At 45.7% G+C, this 20,336-nt stretch overlaps 8 non-coding genes across 8 annotated transcripts; all 8 read left to right on the forward strand.

Annotated features, from left to right (window-relative positions):
• Window positions 1-408: 408 nt before the first annotated feature.
• On the forward strand, window positions 409-491 carry TRNAL-CAG (transfer RNA leucine (anticodon CAG)). Its single transcript has one exon. It is a non-coding gene; the product is annotated as a tRNA-Leu (tRNA).
• Window positions 492-2,836: 2,345 nt separating this feature from the next.
• On the forward strand, window positions 2,837-2,919 carry TRNAL-CAG (transfer RNA leucine (anticodon CAG)). The gene has a single exon. It is a non-coding gene; the product is annotated as a tRNA-Leu (tRNA).
• A 3,546-nt stretch (window positions 2,920-6,465) lies between these two features.
• Window positions 6,466-6,548, forward strand: TRNAL-CAG (transfer RNA leucine (anticodon CAG)). Its single transcript has one exon. It is a non-coding gene; the product is annotated as a tRNA-Leu (tRNA).
• A 2,346-nt stretch (window positions 6,549-8,894) lies between these two features.
• Window positions 8,895-8,977, forward strand: TRNAL-CAG (transfer RNA leucine (anticodon CAG)). The gene has a single exon. It is a non-coding gene; the product is annotated as a tRNA-Leu (tRNA).
• A 1,131-nt stretch (window positions 8,978-10,108) lies between these two features.
• TRNAL-CAG (transfer RNA leucine (anticodon CAG)) lies at window positions 10,109-10,191 on the forward strand. Its single transcript has one exon. It is a non-coding gene; the product is annotated as a tRNA-Leu (tRNA).
• A 3,559-nt stretch (window positions 10,192-13,750) lies between these two features.
• On the forward strand, window positions 13,751-13,833 carry TRNAL-CAG (transfer RNA leucine (anticodon CAG)). The gene has a single exon. It is a non-coding gene; the product is annotated as a tRNA-Leu (tRNA).
• Window positions 13,834-16,179: 2,346 nt separating this feature from the next.
• TRNAL-CAG (transfer RNA leucine (anticodon CAG)) lies at window positions 16,180-16,262 on the forward strand. The gene has a single exon. It is a non-coding gene; the product is annotated as a tRNA-Leu (tRNA).
• A 1,131-nt stretch (window positions 16,263-17,393) lies between these two features.
• TRNAL-CAG (transfer RNA leucine (anticodon CAG)) lies at window positions 17,394-17,476 on the forward strand. Its single transcript has one exon. It is a non-coding gene; the product is annotated as a tRNA-Leu (tRNA).
• The last annotated feature ends 2,860 nt before the right edge of the window (window positions 17,477-20,336 follow it).

Genomic DNA, 20,336 nt, shown 5'->3' on the forward strand with positions numbered 1-20,336 from the left:
AAACTGTACCGTTCAAGTCCTTGTCTCAGAGGCACTGAGTTGATTGGTATGGAGCCAGGCACCTCCTGATCTGAATCTTGAACTGGCTCCAAATTCTGCATGTCCACACCCCCTGTAGTAGATGATTGAGAATTAGTAGCAGTCACCACCGGCCATGTGCACTGGCTCAAAATTCAGCATGTCCACACCCCATGTAATAGATGATTGAGAATTAGTAGCAGTCACCACCGGATCCACTGTCAGGATGATCCATCCTCTCTCCTTCATCAGCTTCAGATCCCACTGTTTCCCTGAGCAGGAAGGTCTGGAATTGAAAATACAGAGGACATTAAACAACATTCACTCAGTACATGGCACTCATTTTGGTTTATAAGCTGTAAATTGAGCCATCAGTGCAGTGTCAAGAGTGTCAGGATGGCCGAGTGGTCTAAGGCGCTGCGTTCAGGTCGCAGTCTCCTTTGGAGGCGTGGGTTCGAATCCCACTTCTGACAAGTGTCTTTTGCGAGGTGGATACATATTTTGACTTTTTTTTTCCAAGCACCCGTATCAAAAACAATGTCAACAGTTTCTGTAAATTATCGATAAGATCTATTGTCCGTTGCTTGCACTAATTTCCTGAAGTTGGCTAAATCGCAGTAAATCGGTAAAGCGGGAAATCACAGCATCTTCAACAAATCGTGATAGAGGAGCAGAGATAAAGGTTTTGACCCTACATACCAAGAGCGCAGCTGTCAATAGTTCAGCAGGTTCACAGTGCAGAAGGTTCAGTGGCACCAGGGTCCCCTGCGTCCCAATCACAGCTGGTTTTTAACTTCTGTATTCAGGGCCTGGGAGGGGTGTGTTGCATCGTGCACACATGGTGCCTATTTCGCAGATAAGTTTTAATAAATACACAGAGAATAATATAGAGTCATTGGCCACGAGGAACACCTTCACTGGCCTTTTATTCTCTCCGGTTCCACGTCACCGCGCCTACTATCCAACTCCAAAACTCGGGGGAGACTAACACTCCCTACCTCCCTTGGTGTGCATCATAGGCGTGCCCATGACGAACACAACATTTCTCCTTAACCAATACAAAACAAACATAGCTGCTCAAAAAAAAGATACTATACTAATCCAGTATACAAGAATAGTACACAACAAGAAATGCCACATTCAGTCAATCCACCCCGAATCCTTGCAGCCGCGTTGAGCATGGCGGTCGAGGACTCAAACTGTACCGTTCAAGTCCTTGTCTCAGAGGCACTGAGTTGATTGGTATGGAGCCAGGCACCTCCTTATCTGAATCTTGAACTGGCTCCAAATTCTGCATGTCCACACCCCCTGTAGTAGATGATTGAGAATTAGTAGCAGTCACCACCGGCCATGTGCACTGGCTCAAAATTCAGCATGTCCACACCCCATGTAGTAGATGATTGAGAATTAGTAGCAGTCACCACCGGATCCACTGTCAGGATTATCCATCCTCTCTCCTTCATCAGCTTCAGATCCCACTGTTTCCCTGAGCAGGAAGGTCTGGAATTGAAAATACAGAGGACATTAAACAACATTCACTCAGTACATGGCACTCATTTTGGTTTATAAGCTGGAAATTGAGCCATCAGTGCAGTGTCAAGAGTGTCAGGATGGCCAAGTGGTCTAAGGCGATGCGTTCAGGTCGCAGTCTCCTTTCGAGGTGTGGGTTCGAATCCCACTTCTGACAAGTGTCTTTTGCGAGGTGGATACATTTTTGGACTTTTTTTTTCCAAGCACCCGTATCAAAAACAATGTCAACAGTTTCTGTAAATTATCGATAAGATCTATTGTCCGTTGCTTGCACTAATTTCCTGAAGTTGGCTAAATCGCAGTAAATCGGTAAAGCGGGAAATCACAGCATCTTCAACAAATCGTGATAGAGGGGCAGAGATAAAGGTTTCGACCCTACATATCAAGAGCGCAGCTGTCAATAGTTCAGCAGGTTCACAGTGCAGAAGGTTCAGTGGCACCAGGGTCCCCTGCGTCCCAATCACAGCTGGTTTTTAACTTCTGTATTCAGGGCATGGAAGGGGTGTGTTGCATCGTGCACACACGGTGCCTGTTTCGCAGATAAGTTTTAATAAATACACAGAGAACAATATAGAGTCATTGGCCACGAGGAACACCTTCCCTGACCTTTTATTCTCTCCGGTTCCACGTCACCGCGCCTACCATCCAACACCAAAACTCGGGGGAGACTAACACTCCCTACCTCCCTTGGTGTGCATCATAGGCGTGCCCATGACGAACACAACATTTCTCCTTAACCAATACAAAACAAACATAGCTGCTCAAAAAAAAGATACTATACTAATCCAGTATACAAGAATAGTACACAACAAGAAATGCCACATTCAGTCAATCCACCCCGAATCCTTGCAGCCACGTTGAGCATGGCGGTCGAGGACTCAAACTGTACCATTCAAGTCCTTGTCTCAGAGGCACTGAGTTGATTGGTATGGAGCCAGGCACCTCCTGATCTGAATCTTGAACTGGCTCCAAATTCTGCATGTCCACACCCCTTGTAGTAGATGATTGAGAATTAGTAGCAGTCACCACCGGCCATGTGCACTGGCTCAAACTTCTGCATGTCCACAACCCAAGTAGTCGATGATTGAGAATTAGTAGCAGTCACCACCGGATTCACTGTCAGAATGATCCATCCTCTCTCCTTCATCAGCTTCAGATCCCACTGTTTCCCTGAGCAGGAAGGTCTGGAATTGAAAATACAGAGGACATTAAACAACATTCACTCAGTACATGGCACTCATTTTGGTTTATAAGCTGGAAATTGAGCCATCAGTGCAGTGTCAAGAGTGTCAGGATGGCCGAGTGGTCTAAGGTGCTGAGTTCAGGTCGCAGTCTCCTTTGGAGGCGTGGGTTCGAATCCCACTTCTGACAAGTGTCTTTTGCGAGGTGGATACATTTTTGGACTTTTTTTTTCCAAGCACCCCTATCAAAAACAATGTCAACAGTTTCTGTAAATTATCGATAAGATCTATTGTCCGTTGCTTGCACTAATTGCGTGAAGTTGGCTAAATCGCAGTAAATCGGTAAAGCAGGAAATCACAGCATCTTCAACAAATCTTGATAGAGGGGCCGAGATAAAGGTTTCGACCCTACATATCAAAAGCACAGCTGTCAATAGTTCAGCAGGTTCACAGTGCAGAAGGTTCAGTGGCACCAGGGTCCCCTGCATCCCAATCACAGCTGGTTTTTAACTTCTGTATTCAGGGCATGGGAGGGGTGTGTTGCATCGTGCACACACGGTGCCTGTTTCGCAGATAAGTTTTAATAAATACACAGAGAATAATATAGAGTCATTGGCCACGAGGAACACCTTCCCTGACCTTTTATTCTCTCCGGTTCCACGTCACCGCGCCTACCATCCAACTCCAAAACTCGGGGGAGACTAACACTCCCTACCTCCCTTGGTGTGCATCATAGGCGTGCCCATGACGAACACAACATTTCTCCTTAACCAATACAAAACAAACATAGCTGCTCAAAAAAAAGATACCATACTAAACCAGTTTACAAGAATAGTACACAACAAGAAATGCCACATTCAGTCAATCCACCCCAAATCCTTGCAGCCGCGTTGAGCATGGCGGTCGAGGACTCAAACTGTACCGTTCAAGTCCTTGTCTCAGAGGCACTGAGTTGATTGGTATGGAGCCAGGCACCTCCTGATCTGAATCTTGAACTGGCTCCAAATTCTGCATGTCCACACCCCCTGTAGTAGATGATTGAGAATTAGTAGCAGTCACCACCGGTCATGTGCACTGGCTCAAAATTCAGCATGTCCACACCCCATGTAGTAGATGATTGAGAATTAGTAGCAGTCACCACAGGATCCACTGTCAGGATGATCCATCCTCTCTCCTTCATCAGCTTCAGATCCCACTGTTTCCCTGAGCAGGAAGGTCTGGAATTGAAAATACAGAGGACATTAAACAACATTCACTCAGTACATGGCACTCATTTTGGTTTATAAGCTGGAAATTGAGCCATCAGTGCAGTGTCTAGAGTGTCAGGATGGCCGAGTGGTCTAGGCACTGCGTTCAGGTCGCAGTCTCTTTTGGAGGCGTGGGTTCGAATACCACTTCTGACAAGTGTCTTTTGCGAGGTGGATACATTTTTTGACTTTTTTTTTCCAAGCACCTGTATCAAAAACAATGTCAACAGTTTCTGTAAATTATCGATAAGATCTATTGTCCGTTGCTTGCACTAATTTCCTGAAGTTGGCTAAATCGCAGTAAATCGGTAAAGCCGGAACTCACAGCATCTTCAACAAATCGTGATAGAGGGGCAGAGATAAAGGTTTCGACCCTACATATCAAAAGCACAGCCGTCAATAGTTCAGCAAGTTCACAGTGCAGAAGGTTCAGTGGCACCAGGGTCCCCTGCATCCCAATCACAGCTGGTTTTCAACTTCTGTATTCTGGGCATGGGAGGGGTGTGTCGCATCGTGCACACACAGTGCCTGTTTCGCAAATAAGTTTTAATAAATACACAGAGAATAATATAGAGTCATTGGCCACGAGGAACACCTTCCCTGACCTTTTATTCTCTCCAGTTCCACGTCACTGCGTCTACCATCCAACTCCAAAACTCGGGGGAGACTAACACTCCCTACCTCCCTTGGTGTGCATCATAGGCGTGCCCATGACGAACACAACATTTCTCCTTAACCAATACAAAACAAACATAGCTGCTAAAAAAAAAGATACTAGTATACAAGAATAGTACACAACAAGAAATGCCACATTCAGTCAATCCACCCCGAATCCTTGCAGCCGCGTTGAGCATGGTGGTCGAGGACTCAAACTGTACCGTTCAAGTCCTTGTCTCAGAGGCACTGAGTTGATTGGTATGGAGCCAGGCACCTCCTGATCTGAATCTTGAACTGGCTCCAAATTCTGCATGTCCACACCCCTTGTAGTAGATGATTGAGAATTAGTAGCAGTCACCACCGGCCATGTGCACTGGCTCAAAATTCAGCATGTCCACACCCCATGTAGTAGATGATTGAGAATTAGTAGCAGTCACCACAGGGTCCACTGTCAGGATGATCCATCCTCTCTCCTTCATCAGCTTCAGATCCCACTGTTTCCCTGAGCAGGAAGGTCTGGAATTGAAAATACAGAGGACATTAAATAACATTCACTCAGTACATGGCACTCATTTTGGTTTATAAGCTGGAAATTGAGCCATCAGTCTGGTGTCAAGAGTGTCAGGATGGCCGGGTGGTCTAAGGTGCTGCATTCAGGTCACAGTCTCCCTTGGAGATGTGGGTTCAAACCCCTCTTCTAACAAGTGTCTTTACAAGGTGGATACATTTTTGGCCTTTTTTTCCCAAGCACCCTTATCAAAAACAATGTCAACAGTTTCTGTAAATTATCGATAAGATCTATTGTCCGTTGCTTGCACTAATTGCCTGAAGTTGGCTAAATCGCAGTAAATCGGTAAAGCAGGAAATCACAGCATCTTCAACAAATCGTGATAGAGGGGCAGAGATAAAGGTTTCGACCCTACATATCAAAAGCACAGCCGTCAATAGTTCAGCAAGTTCACAGTGCAGAAGGTTCAGTGGCACCAGGGTCCCCTGCATCCCAATCACAGCTGGTTTTTAACTTCTTTATTCTGGGCATGGGAGGGGTGTGTTGCATCGTGCACACACAGTGCCTGTTTCGCAAATAAGTTTTAATAAATACACAGAGAATAATATAGAGTCATTGGCCACGAGGAACACCTTCCCTGACCTTTTATTCTCTCCAGTTCCACGTCACCGCGTCTACCATCCAACTCCAAAACTCGGGGGAGACTAACACTCCCTACCTCCCTTGGTGTGCATCATAGGCGTGCCCATGACGAACACAACATTTCTCCTTAACCAATACAAAACAAACATAGCTGCTAAAAAAAAAGATACTATACTAAACCAGTATACAAGAATAGTACACAACAAGAAATGCCACATTCAGTCAATCCACCCCGAATCCTTGCAGCCGCGTTGAGCATGGCGGTCGAGGACTCAAACTGTACCGTTCAAGTCCTTGTCTCAGAGGCACTGAGTTGATTGGTATGGAGCCAGGCACCTCCTGATCTGAATCTTGAACTGGCTCCAAATTCTGCATGTCCACACCCCCTGTAGTAGATGATTGAGAATTAGTAGCAGTCACCACCGGCCATGTGCACTGGCTCAAAATTCAGCATGTCCACACCCCATGTAGTAGATGATTGAGAATTAGTAGCAGTCACCACCGGATCCACTGTCAGGATGATCCATCCTCTCTCCTTCATCAGCTTCAGATCCCACTGTTTCCCTGAGCAGGAAGGTCTGGAATTGAAAATACAGAGGACATTAAACAACATTCACTCAGTACATGGCACTCATTTTGGTTTATAAGCTGGAAATTGAGCCAACAGTGCAGTGTCAAGAGTGTCAGGATGGCCGAGTGGTCTAAGGCGCTGCGTTCAGGTCGCAGTCTCCTTTGGAGGCGTGGGTTCAAATCCCACTTCTGACAAGTGTCTTTTGCGAGGTGGATACATTTTTGGACTTTTTTTTTCCAAGCACCCGTATCAAAAACAATGTCAACAGTTTCTGTAAATTATCGATAAGATCTATTGTCCGTTGCTTGCACTAATTTCCTGAAGTTGGCTAAATCGCAGTAAATCGGTAAAGCGGGAAATCACAGCATCTTCAACAAATCGTGATAGAGGGGCAGAGATAAAGGTTTCGACCCTACATATCAAGAGCGCAGCTGTCAATAGTTCAGCAGGTTCACAGTGCAGAAGGTTCAGTGGCACCATGGTCCCCTGCGTCCCAATCACAGCTGGTTTTTAACTTCTGTATTCAGGGCATGGGAGGGGTGTGTTGCATCGTGCACACACGGTGCCTGTTTCGCAGATAAGTTTTAATAAATACACAGAGAATAATATAGAGTCATTGGCCACGAGGAACACCTTCCCTGACCTTTTATTCTCTCCGGTTCCACGTCACCGCGCCTACCATCCAAATCTAAAACTCGGGGGAGACTAACACTCCCTACCTCCCTTGGTGTGCATCATAGGCGTGCCCATGACGAACACAACATTTCTCCTTAACCAATACAAAACAAACATAGCTGCTCAAAAAAAATATACTATACTAATCCAGTATTCAAGAATAGTACACAACAAGAAATGCCACATTCAGTCAATCCACCCCGAATCCTTGCAGCCGCGTTGAGCATGGCGGTCGAGGACTCAAACTGTACCATTTACGTCCTTGTCTCAGAGGCACTGAGTTGATTGGTATGGAGCCAGGCACCTCCTGATCTGAATCTTGAACTGGCTCTAAATTCTGCATGTCCACACCCCTTGTAGTAGATGATTGAGAATTAGTAGCAGTCACCACCGGCCATGTGCACTGGCTCAAACTTCTGCATGTCCACACCCCATGTAGTCGATGATTGAGAATTAGTAGCAGTCACCACCGGATTCACTGTCAGGATGATCCATCCTATCTCCTTCATCAGCTTCAGATCCCACTGTTTCCCTGAGCAGGAAGGTCTGGAATTGAAAATACAGAGGACATTAAACAACATTCACTCAGTTCATGGCACTCATTTTGGTTTATACGCTCGAAATTGAGCCATGAGGGAGATGTGAAGAGTGTCAGGATGGCTGAGTGGTCTAAGGCGCTGCGTTCAGGTCGCAGCCTCCCTTGGAGTTGTGGGTTCAAATACCACTTCTCAAGTGTATTTTGCGAGGTGGATACATTTTTGGACTTTTTTTTCCCAAGCACCGTATCAAAAACAATGTCAACAGTTTCTGTAAATTATCGATAAGATCTATTTTCCGTTGCTTGCACTAATTGCCTGAAGTTGGCTAAATCGCAATAAATCGGTAAAGCAGGAAATCACAGCATCTTCAACAAATCGTGATAGAGGGGCCGAGATAAAGGTTTCGACCCTACATATCAAAAGCGCAGCTGTCAATAGTTCAGCAGGTTCACAGTGCAGAAGGTTCAGTGGCACCAGGGTCCCCTGCGTCCCAATCACAGCTGGTTTTTAACTTCTGTATTCAGGGGATGGGAGGGGCGGGGGTGTTGCGTCTTGCACACACAGTGCCTGTTTTGCAGATAAGTTTTAATAAATACACAAAGAATAATATGGAGTCTTTAGCCACGAGGAACACCTTCCCCTACCTTTTATTCTCTCTGATTCCACATCACCGCACCTACCATCCAACTCCAAAACTTGGGGGAGACTAACACTCCCTACCTCCCTTGGTGTGCATCATGGGCGTGCCCATGACTAACACAACATTTCTCCTTAACCAATACAAAACAAACATAGCTGCTCAAAAAAAAGATACTATACTAATCCAGTATACAAGAATAGTACACAACAATAAATACCACATTCAGTCAATCCACCCCGAATCCTTGCAGCCTCGTTGAGCATGGCGGTCGAGGACTCAAACTGTACCGTTCAAGTCCTTGTCTCAGAGGCACTGAGTTGATTGGTATGGAGCCAGGCACCTCCATATCTGAATCTTGAACTGGCTCCAAATTCTGCATGTCCACACCCCCTGTAGTAGATGATTGAGAATTAGTAGCAGTCACCACAGGCCATATGCACTGGCTCAAAATTCTGCAAGTCCACACCCCATATAGTAGATGATTGAGAATTAGTAGCAGTCACCACAGGGTCCACTGTCAGGATGATCCATCCTCTCTCCTTCATCAGCTTCAGATCCCACTGTTTCCCTGAGCAGGAAGGTCTGGAATTGAAAATACAGAGGACATTAAACAACATTCACTCAGTACATGGCACTCATTTTGGTTTATAAGCTGTAAATTGAGCCATCAGGGCAGTGTCAAGAGTGTCAGGATGGCCGAGTGGTCTAAGGCGCTGAGTTCAGGTCGCAGTCTCCTTTGGAGGCGTGGGTTCGAATCCCACTTCTGACAAGTGTCTTTTGCGAGGTGGATACATTTTTGGACTTTTTTTTTTCAAGCACCCCTATCAAAAACAATGTCAACAGTTTCTGTAAATTATCGATAAGATCTATTGTCCGTTGCTTGCACTAATTGCGTGAAGTTGGCTAAATCGCAGTAAATCGGTAAAGCAGGAAATCACAGCATCTTCAACAAATCTTGTTAGAGGGGCCGAGATAAAGGTTTCGACCCTACATATCAAAAGCACAGCTGTCAATAGTTCAGCAGGTTCACAGTGCAGAAGGTTCAGTGGCACCAGGGTCCCCTGCATCCCAATCACAGCTGGTTTTTAACTTCTGTATTCAGGGCATGGGAGGGGTGTGTTGCATCGTGCACACACGGTGCCTGTTTCGCTGATAAGTTTTAATAAATACACAGAGAATAATATAGAGTCATTGGCCACGAGGAACACCTTCCCTGACCTTTTATTCTCTCCAGTTCCACGTCACCGCGCCTACCATCCAACTCCAAAACTCGGGGGATACTAGCACTCCCTACCTCCCTTGGTGTGCATCATAGGCGTGCCCATGACGAACACAACATTTCTCCTTAACCAATACAAAACAAACATAGCTGCTCAAAAGAAAGATACCATACTAAACCAGTTTACAAGAATAGTACACAACAAGAAATGCCACATTCAGTCAATCCACCCCAAATCCTTGCAGCCGCGTTGAGCATGGCGGTCGAGGACTCAAACTGTACCGTTCAAGTCCTTGTCTCAGAGGCACTGAGTTGATTGATATGGAGCCAGGCACCTCCTGATCTGAATCTTGAACTGGCTCCAAATTCTGCATGTCCACACCCCCTGTAGTAGATGATTGAGAATTAGTAGCAGTCACCACCGGTCATGTGCACTGGCTCAAAATTCAGCATGTCCACACCCCATGTAGTAGATGATTGAGAATTAGTAGCAGTCACCACCGGATCCACTGTCAGGATGATCCATCCTCTCTCCTTCATCAGCTTCAGATCCCACTGTTTCCCTGAGCAGGAAGGTCTGGAATTGAAAATACAGAGGACATTAAACAACATTCACTCAGTACATGGCACTCATTTTGGTTTATAAGCTGGAAATTGAGCCATCAGTTCAGTGTCAAGAGTGTCAGGATGGCCAAGTGGTCTAAGGCGCTGCGTTCAGGTCGCAGTCTCCTTTGGAGGCGTGGGTTCAAATCCCACTTCTGACAAGTGTCTTTTGCGAGGTGGATACATTTGTGGACTTTTTTTTTCCAAGCACCCGTATCAAAAACAATGTCAACAGTTTCTGTAAATTATCGATAAGATCTATTGTCCGTTGCTTGCACTAATTTCCTGAAGTTGGCTAAATCGCAGTAAATCGGTAAAGCTGGAAATCACAGCATCTTCAACAAATCGTGATAGAGGGGCAGAGATAAAGGTTTCGACCCTACATATCAAGAGCGCAGCTGTCAATAGTTCAGCAGGTTCACAGTGCAGAAGGTTCAGTGGCACCATGGTCCCCTGCGTCCCAATCACAGCTGGTTTTTAACTTCTGTATTCAGGGCATGGGAGGGGTGTGTTGCATCGTGCACACACGGTGCCTGTTTCGCAGATAAGTTTTAATAAATACACAGAGAATAATATAGAGTCATTGGCCACGAGGAACACCTTCCCTGACCTTTTATTCTCTCCGGTTCCACGTCACCGCGCCTACCATCCAACTCCAAAACTCGCGGGAGACTAACACTCCCTACCTCCCTTGGTGTGCATCATAGGCGTGCCCATGACGAACACAACATTTCTCCTTAACCAATACAAAACAAACATAGCTGCTCAAAAAAAATATACTATACTAATCCAGTATTCAAGAATAGTACACAACAAGAAATGCCACATTCAGTCAATCCACCCCGAATCCTTGCAGCCGCGTTGAGCATGGCGGTCGAGGACTCAAACTGTACCGTTCAAGTCCGTGTCTCAGAGGCACTGAGTTGATTGGTATGGAGCCAGGCACCTCCTGATCTGAATCTTGAACTGGCTCTAAATTCTGCATGTCCACACCCCTTGTAGTAGATGATTGAGAATTAGTAGCAGTCACCACCGGCCAGGTGCACTGGCTCAAACTTCTGCATGTCCACACCCCATGTAGTCGATGATTGAGAATTAGTAGCAGTCACCACCGGATTCACTGTCAGGATGATCCATCCTCTCTCCTTCATCAGCTTCAGATCCCCCTGTTTCCCTGAGCAGGAAGGTCTGGAATTGAAAATACAGAGGACATTAAGCAACATTCACTCAGTTCATGGCACTCATTTTGGTTTATACGCTCGAAATTGAGCCATGAGGGAGATGTGAAGAGTGTCAGGATGACTGAGTGGTCTAAGGCGCTGCGTCCAGGTTGCAGCCTCCCTTGGAGTTGTGGGTTCAAATCCCACTTCTGACAAGTGTATTTTGCGAGGTGGATACATTTTTGGACTTTTTTTTCCGAAGCACCATATCAAAAACAATGTCAACAGTTTCTGTAAATTATCGATAAGATCTATTTTCCGTTGCTTGCACTAATTGCCTGAACTTGGCTAAATCGCAATAAATCGGTAAAGCAGGAAATCACAGCATCTTCAACAAATCGTGATAGAGGGGCCGAGATAAAGGTTTCGACCCTACATATCAAAAGCGCAGCTGTCAATAGTTCAGCAGGTTCACAGTGCAGAAGGTTCAGTGGCACCAGGGTCCCCTGCGTCCCAATCACAGCTGGTTTTTAACTTCTGTATTCAGGGGATGGGAGGGGTGGGGGTGTTGCGTCGTGCACACACAGTGCCTGTTTTGCAGAGAAGTTTTAATAAATACACAAAGAATAATATGGAGTCTTTGGCTACGAGGAACACCTTCCCCTACCTTTTATTCTCTCCGATTCCACATCACCGCACCTAACATCCAACTCCAAAACTCGGGGGAGACTAACACTCCCTACCTCCCTTGGTGTGCATCATGGGCGTGCCCATGACGAACACAACATTTCTCCTTAACCAATACAAAACAAACATAGCTGCTCAAAAAAAGATACTATACTAATCCAGTATACAAGAATAGTACACAACAATAAATACCACATTCAGTCAATCCACCCCGAATCCTTGCAGCCGCGTTGAGCATGGCGGTCGAGGACTCAAACTGTACCGTTCAAGTCCTTGTCTCAGAGGCACTGAGTTGATTGGTATGGAGCCAGGCACCTCCTGATCTGAATCTTGAACTGGCTTCAAATTCTGCATGTCCACACCCCCTGTAGTAGATGATTGAGAATTAGTAGCAGTCACCACCGGCCATATGCACTGGCTCAAAATTCTGCAAGTCCACACCCCATGTAGTAGATGATTGAGAATTAGTAGCAGTCACCACAGGGTCCACTGTCAGGATGATCCATCCTCTCTCCTTCATCAGCTTCAGATCCCACTGTTTCCCTGAGCAGGAAGGTCTGGAATTGAAAATACAGAGGACATTAAATAACATTCACTCAGTACATGGCACTCATTTTGGTTTATAAGCTGGAAATTGAGCCATCAGTCTGGTGTCAAGAGTGTCAGGATGGCCGGGTGGTCTAAGGTGCTGCATTCAGGTCACAGTCTCCCTTGGAGACGTGGGTTCAAACCCCTCTTCTAACAAGTGTCTTTACGAGGTGGATACATTTTTGGCCTTTTTTTCCCAAGCACCCTTATCAAAAACAATGTCAACAGTTTCTGTAAATTATCGATAAGATCTATTGTCCGTTGCTTGCACTAATTGCCTGAAGTTGGCTAAATCGCAGTAAATCGGTAAAGCAGGAAATCACAGCATCTTCAACAAATCGTGATAGAGGGGCAGAGATAAAGGTTTCGACCCTACATATCAAAAGCACAGCCGTCAATAGTTCAGCAAGTTCACAGTGCAGAAGGTTCAGTGGCACCAGGGTCCCCTGCATCCCAATCACAGCTGGTTTTTAACTTCTTTATTCTGGGCATGGGAGGGGTGTGTTGCATAGTGCACACACAGTGCCTGTTTCGCAAATAAGTTTTAATAAATACACAGAGAATAATATAGAGTCATTGGCCACAAGGAACACCTTCCCTGACCTTTTATTCTCTCCAGTTCCACGTCACCGCGTCTACCATCCAACTCCAAAACTCGGGGGAGACTAACACTCCATACCTCCCTTGGTGTGCATCATAGGCGTGCCCATGACGAACACAACATTTCTCCTTAACCAATACAAAACAAACATAGCTGCTAAAAAAAAAGATACTATACTAAACCAGTATACAAGAATAGTACACAACAAGAAATGCCACATTCAGTCAATCCACCCCGAATCCTTGCAGCCGCGTTGAGCATGGCGATCGAGGACTCAAACTGTACCGTTCAAGTCCTTGTCTCAGAGGCACTGAGTTGATTGGTATGGAGCCAGGCACCTCCTGATCTGAATCTTGAACTGGCTCCAAATTCTGCATGTCCACACCCCCTGTAGTAGATGATTGAGAATTAGTAGCAGTCACCACCGGCCATGTGCACTGGCTCAAAATTCAGCATGTCCACACCCCATGTAGTAGATGATTGAGAATTAGTAGCAGTCACCACCGGATCCACTGTCAGGATGATCCATCCTCTCTCCTTCATCAGCTTCAGATCCCACTGTTTCCCTGAGCAGGAAGGTCTGGAATTGAAAATACAGAGGACATTAAACAACATTCACTCAGTACATGGCACTCATTTTGGTTTATAAGCTGGAAATTGAGCCAACAGTGCAGTGTCAAGAGTGTCAGGATGGCCGAGTGGTCTAAGGCGCTGCGTTCAGGTCGCAGTCTCCTTTGGAGGCGTGGGTTCAAATCCCACTTCTGACAAGTGTCTTTTGCGAGGTGGATACATTTTTGGACTTTTTTTTTCCAAGCACCCGTATCAAAAACAATGTCAACAGTTTCTGTAAATTATCGATAAGATCTATTGTCCGTTGCTTGCACTAATTTCCTGAAGTTGGCTAAATCGCAGTAAATCGGTAAAGCGGGAAATCACAGCATCTTCAACAAATCGTGATAGAGGGGCAGAGATAAAGGTTTCGACCCTACATATCAAGAGCGCAGCTGTCAATAGTTCAGCAGGTTCACAGTGCAGAAGGTTCAGTGGCACCATGGTCCCCTGCGTCCCAATCACAGCTGGTTTTTAACTTCTGTATTCAGGGCATGGGAGGGGTGTGTTGCATCGTGCACACACGGTGCCTGTTTCGCAGATAAGTTTTAATAAATACACAGAGAATAATATAGAGTCATTGGCCACGAGGAACACCTTCCCTGACCTTTTATTCTCTCCGGTTCCACGTCACTGCACCTACCATCCAAATCTAAAACTCGGGGGAGACTAACACTCCCTACCTCCCTTGGTGTGCATCATAGGCGTGCCCATGACGAACACAACATTTCTCCTTAACCAATACAAAACAAACATAGCTGCTCAAAAAAAATATACTATACTAATCCAGTATTCAAGAATAGTACACAACAAGAAATGCCACATTCAGTCAATCCACCCCGAATCCTTGCAGCCGCGTTGAGCATGGCGGTCGAGGACTCAAACTGTACCATTTACGTCCTTGTCTCAGAGGCACTGAGTTGATTGGTATGGAGCCAGGCACCTCCTGATCTGAATCTTGAACTGGCTCTAAATTCTGCATGTCCACACCCCTTGTAGTAGATGATTGAGAATTAGTAGCAGTCACCACCGGCCATGTGCACTGGCTCAAACTTCTGCATGTCCACACCCCATGTAGTCGATGATTGAGAATTAGTAGCAGTCACCACCGGATTCACTGTCAGGATGATCCATCCTATCTCCTTCATCAGCTTCAGATCCCACTGTTTCCCTGAGCAGGAAGGTCTGGAATTGAAAATACAGAGGACATTAAACAACATTCACTCAGTTCATGGCACTCATTTTGGTTTATACGCTCGAAATTGAGCCATGAGGGAGATGTGAAGAGTGTCAGGATGGCTGAGTGGTCTAAGGCGCTGCGTTCAGGTCGCAGCCTCCCTTGGAGTTGTGGGTTCAAATACCACTTCTCAAGTGTATTTTGCGAGGTGGATACATTTTTGGACTTTTTTTTCCCAAGCACCGTATCAAAAACAATGTCAACAGTTTCTGTAAATTATCGATAAGATCTATTTTCCGTTGCTTGCACTAATTGCCTGAAGTTGGCTAAATCGCAATAAATCGGTAAAGCAGGAAATCACAGCATCTTCAACAAATCGTGATAGAGGGGCCGAGATAAAGGTTTCGACCCTACATATCAAAAGCGCAGCTGTCAATAGTTCAGCAGGTTCACAGTGCAGAAGGTTCAGTGGCACCAGGGTCCCCTGCGTCCCAATCACAGCTGGTTTTTAACTTCTGTATTCAGGGGATGGGAGGGGCGGGGGTGTTGCGTCTTGCACACACAGTACCTGTTTTGCAGATAAGTTTTAATAAATACACAAAGAATAATATGGAGTCTTTAGCCACGAGGAACACCTTCCCCTACCTTTTATTCTCTCTGATTCCACATCACCGCACCTACCATCCAACTCCAAAACTCGGGGGAGACTAACACTCCCTACCTCCCTTGGTGTGCATCATGGGCGTGCCCATGACTAACACAACATTTCTCCTTAACCAATACAAAACAAACATAGCTGCTCAAAAAAAAGATACTATACTAATCCAGTATACAAGAATAGTACACAACAATAAATACCACATTCAGTCAATCCACCCCGAATCCTTGCAGCCTCGTTGAGCATGGCGGTCGAGGACTCAAACTGTACCGTTCAAGTCCTTGTCTCAGAGGCACTGAGTTGATTGGTATGGAGCCAGGCACCTCCATATCTGAATCTTGAACTGGCTCCAAATTCTGCATGTCCACACCCCCTGTAGTAGATGATTGAGAATTAGTAGCAGTCACCACAGGCCATATGCACTGGCTCAAAATTCTGCAAGTCCACACCCCATATAGTAGATGATTGAGAATTAGTAGCAGTCACCACAGGGTCCACTGTCAGGATGATCCATCCTCTCTCCTTCATCAGCTTCAGATCCCACTGTTTCCCTGAGCAGGAAGGTCTGGAATTGAAAATACAGAGGACATTAAACAACATTCACTCAGTACATGGCACTCATTTTGGTTTATAAGCTGTAAATTGAGCCATCAGGGCAGTATCAAGAGTGTCAGGATGGCCGAGTGGTCTAAGGCGCTGAGTTCAGGTCGCAGTCTCCTTTGGAGGCGTGGGTTCGAATCCCACTTCTGACAAGTGTCTTTTGCGAGGTGGATACATTTTTGGACTTTTTTTTTCCAAGCACCCCTATCAAAAACAATGTCAACAGTTTCTGTAAATTATCGATAAGATCTATTGTCCGTTGCTTTCACTAATTGCGTGAAGTTGGCTAAATCGCAGTAAATCGGTAAAGCAGGAAATCACAGCATCTTCAACAAATCTTGATAGAGGGGCCGAGATAAAGGTTTCGACCCTACATATCAAAAGCACAGCTGTCAATAGTTCAGCAGGTTCACAGTGCAGAAGGTTCAGTGGCACCAGCGTCCCCTGCATCCCAATCACAGCTGGTTTTTAACTTCTGTATTCAGGGCATGGGAGGGGTGTGTTGCATCGTGCACACACGGTGCCTGTTTCGCTGATAAGTTTTAATAAATACACAGAGAATAATATAGAGTCATTGGCCACGAGGAACACCTTCCCTGACCTTTTATTCTCTCCAGTTCCACGTCACCGCGCCTACCATCCAACTCCAAAACTCGGGGGAGACTAGCACTCCCTACCTCCCTTGGTGTGCATCATAGGCGTGCCCATGACGAACACAACATTTCTCCTTAACCAATACAAAACAAACATAGCTGCTCAAAAGAAAGATACCATACTAAACCAGTTTACAAGAATAGTACACAACAAGAAATGCCACATTCAGTCAATCCACCCCAAATCCTTGCAGCCGCGTTGAGCATGGCGGTCGAGGACTCAAACTGTACCGTTCAAGTCCTTGTCTCAGAGGCACTGAGTTGATTGATATGGAGCCAGGCACCTCCTGATCTGAATCTTGAACTGGCTCCAAATTCTGCATGTCCACACCCCCTGTAGTAGATGATTGAGAATTAGTAGCAGTCACCACCGGTCATGTGCACTGGCTCAAAATTCAGCATGTCCACACCGCATGTAGTAGATGATTGAGAATTAGTAGCAGTCACCACCGGATCCACTGTCAGGATGATCCATCCTCTCTCCTTCATCAGCTTCAGATCCCACTGTTTCCCTGAGCAGGAAGGTCTGGAATTGAAAATACAGAGGACATTAAACAACATTCACTCAGTACATGGCACTCATTTTGGTTTATAAGCTGGAAATTGAGCCATCAGTTCAGTGTCAAGAGTGCCAGGATGGCCGAGTGGTCTAAGGCGCTGCGTTCAGGTCGCAGTCTCCTTTGGAGGCGTGGGTTCAAATCCCACTTCTGACAAGTGTCTTTTGCGAGGTGGATACATTTGTGGACTTTTTTTTTCCAAGCACCCGTATCAAAAACAATGTCAACAGTTTCTGTAAATTATCGATAAGATCTATTGTCCGTTGCTTGCACTAATTTCCTGAAGTTGGCTAAATCGCAGTAAATCGGTAAAGCTGGAAATCACAGCATCTTCAACAAATCGTGATAGAGGGGCAGAGATAAAGGTTTCGACCCTACATATCAAGAGCGCAGCTGTCAATAGTTCAGCAGGTTCACAGTGCAGAAGGTTCAGTGGCACCATGGTCCCCTGCGTCCCAATCACAGCTGGTTTTTAACTTCTGTATTCAGGGCATGGGAGGGGTGTGTTGCATCGTGCACACACGGTGCCTGTTTCGCAGATAAGTTTTAATAAATACACAGAGAATAATATAGAGTCATTGGCCACGAGGAACACCTTCCCTGACCTTTTATTCTCTCCGGTTCCACGTCACCGCGCCTACCATCCAACTCCAAAACTCGTGGGAGACTAACACTCCCTACCTCCCTTGGTGTGCATCATAGGCGTGCCCATGACGAACACAACATTTCTCCTTAACCAATACAAAACAAACATAGCTGCTCAAAAAAAATATACTATACTAATCCAGTATTCAAGAATAGTACACAACAAGAAATGCCACATTCAGTCAATCCACCCCGAATCCTTGCAGCCGCGTTGAGCATGGCGGTCGAGGACTCAAACTGTACCGTTCAAGTCCTTGTCTCAGAGGCACTGAGTTGATTGGTATGGAGCCAGGCACCTCCTGATCTGAATCTTGAACTGGCTCTAAATTCTGCATGTCCACACCCCTTGTAGTAGATGATTGAGAATTAGTAGCAGTCACCACCGGCCAGGTGCACTGGCTCAAACTTCTGCATGTCCACACCCCATGTAGTCGATGATTGAGAATTAGTAGCAGTCACCACCGGATTCACTGTCAGGATGATCCATCCTCTCTCCTTCATCAGCTTCAGATCCCCCTGTTTCCCTGAGCAGGAAGGTCTGGAATTGAAAATACAGAGGACATTAAGCAACATTCACTCAGTTCATGGCACTCATTTTGGTTTATACGCTCGAAATTGAGCCATGAGGGAGATGTGAAGAGTGTCAGGATGACTGAGTGGTCTAAGGCGCTGCGTTCAGGTTGCAGCCTCCCTTGGAGTTGTGGGTTCAAATCCCACTTCTGACAAGTGTATTTTGCGAGGTGGATACATTTTTGGACTTTTTTTTCCGAAGCACCATATCAAAAACAATGTCAACAGTTTCTGTAAATTATCGATAAGATCTATTTTCCGTTGCTTGCACTAATTGCCTGAACTTGGCTAAATCGCAATAAATCGGTAAAGCAGGAAATCACAGCATCTTCAACAAATCGTGATAGAGGGGCCGAGATAAAGGTTTCGACCCTACATATCAAAAGCGCAGCTGTCAATAGTTCAGCAGGTTCACAGTGCAGAAGGTTCAGTGGCACCAGGGTCCCCTGCGTCCCAATCACAGCTGGTTTTTAACTTCTGTATTCAGGGGATGGGAGGGGTGGGGGTGTTGCGTCGTGCACACACAGTGCCTGTTTTGCAGAGAAGTTTTAATAAATACACAAAGAATAATATGGAGTCTTTGGCTACGAGGAACACCTTCCCCTACCTTTTATTCTCTCCGATTCCACATCACCGCACCTAACATCCAACTCCAAAACTCGGGGGAGACTAACACTCCCTACCTCCCTTGGTGTGCATCATGGGCGTGCCCATGACGAACACAACATTTCTCCTTAACCAATACAAAACAAACATAGCTGCTCAAAAAAAGATACTATACTAATCCAGTATACAAGAATAGTACACAACAATAAATACCACATTCAGTCAATCCACCCCGAATCCTTGCAGCCGCGTTGAGCATGGCGGTCGAGGACTCAAACTGTACCGTTCAAGTCCTTGTCTCAGAGGCACTGAGTTGATTGGTATGGAGCCAGGCACCTCCTGATCTGAATCTTGAACTGGCTTCAAATTCTGCATGTCTACACCCCCTGTAGTAGATGATTGAGAATTAGTAGCAGTCACCACCGGCCATATGCACTGGCTCAAAATTCTGCAAGTCCACACCCCATGTAGTAGATGATTGAGAATTAGTAGCAGTCACCACAGGGTCCACTGTCAGGATGATCCATCCTCTCTCCTTCATCAGCTTCAGATCCCACTGTTTCCCTGAGCAGGAAGGTCTGGAATTGAAAATACAGAGGACATTAAATAACATTCACTCAGTACATGGCACTCATTTTGGTTTATAAGCTGGAAATTGAGCCATCAGTCTGGTGTCAAGAGTGTCAGGATGGCCGGGTGGTCTAAGGTGCTGCATTCAGGTCACAGTCTCCCTTGGAGACGTGGGTTCAAACCCCTCTTCTAACAAGTGTCTTTACGAGGTGGATAAATTTTTGGCCTTTTTTTCCCAAGCACCCTTATCAAAAACAATGTCAACAGTTTCTGTAAATTATCGATAAGATCTATTGTCCGTTGCTTGCACTAATTGCCTGAAGTTGGCTAAATCGCAGTAAATCGGTAAAGCAGGAAATCACAGCATCTTCAACAAATCGTGATAGAGGGGCAGAGATAAAGGTTTCGACCCTACATATCAAAAGCACAGCCGTCAATAGTTCAGCAAGTTCACAGTGCAGAAGGTTCAGTGGCACCAGGGTCCCCTGCATCCCAATCACAGCTGGTTTTTAACTTCTTTATTCTGGGCATGGGAGGGGTGTGTTGCATAGTGCACACACAGTGCCTGTTTCGCAAATAAGTTTTAATAAATACACAGAGAATAATATAGAGTCATTGGCCACAA

The sequence above is a fragment of the Pleurodeles waltl genome, unplaced genomic scaffold, assembly GCF_031143425.1.
Source record: "Pleurodeles waltl isolate 20211129_DDA unplaced genomic scaffold, aPleWal1.hap1.20221129 scaffold_39, whole genome shotgun sequence".
Taxonomy (NCBI): Eukaryota; Metazoa; Chordata; class Amphibia; order Caudata; family Salamandridae; genus Pleurodeles; species Pleurodeles waltl.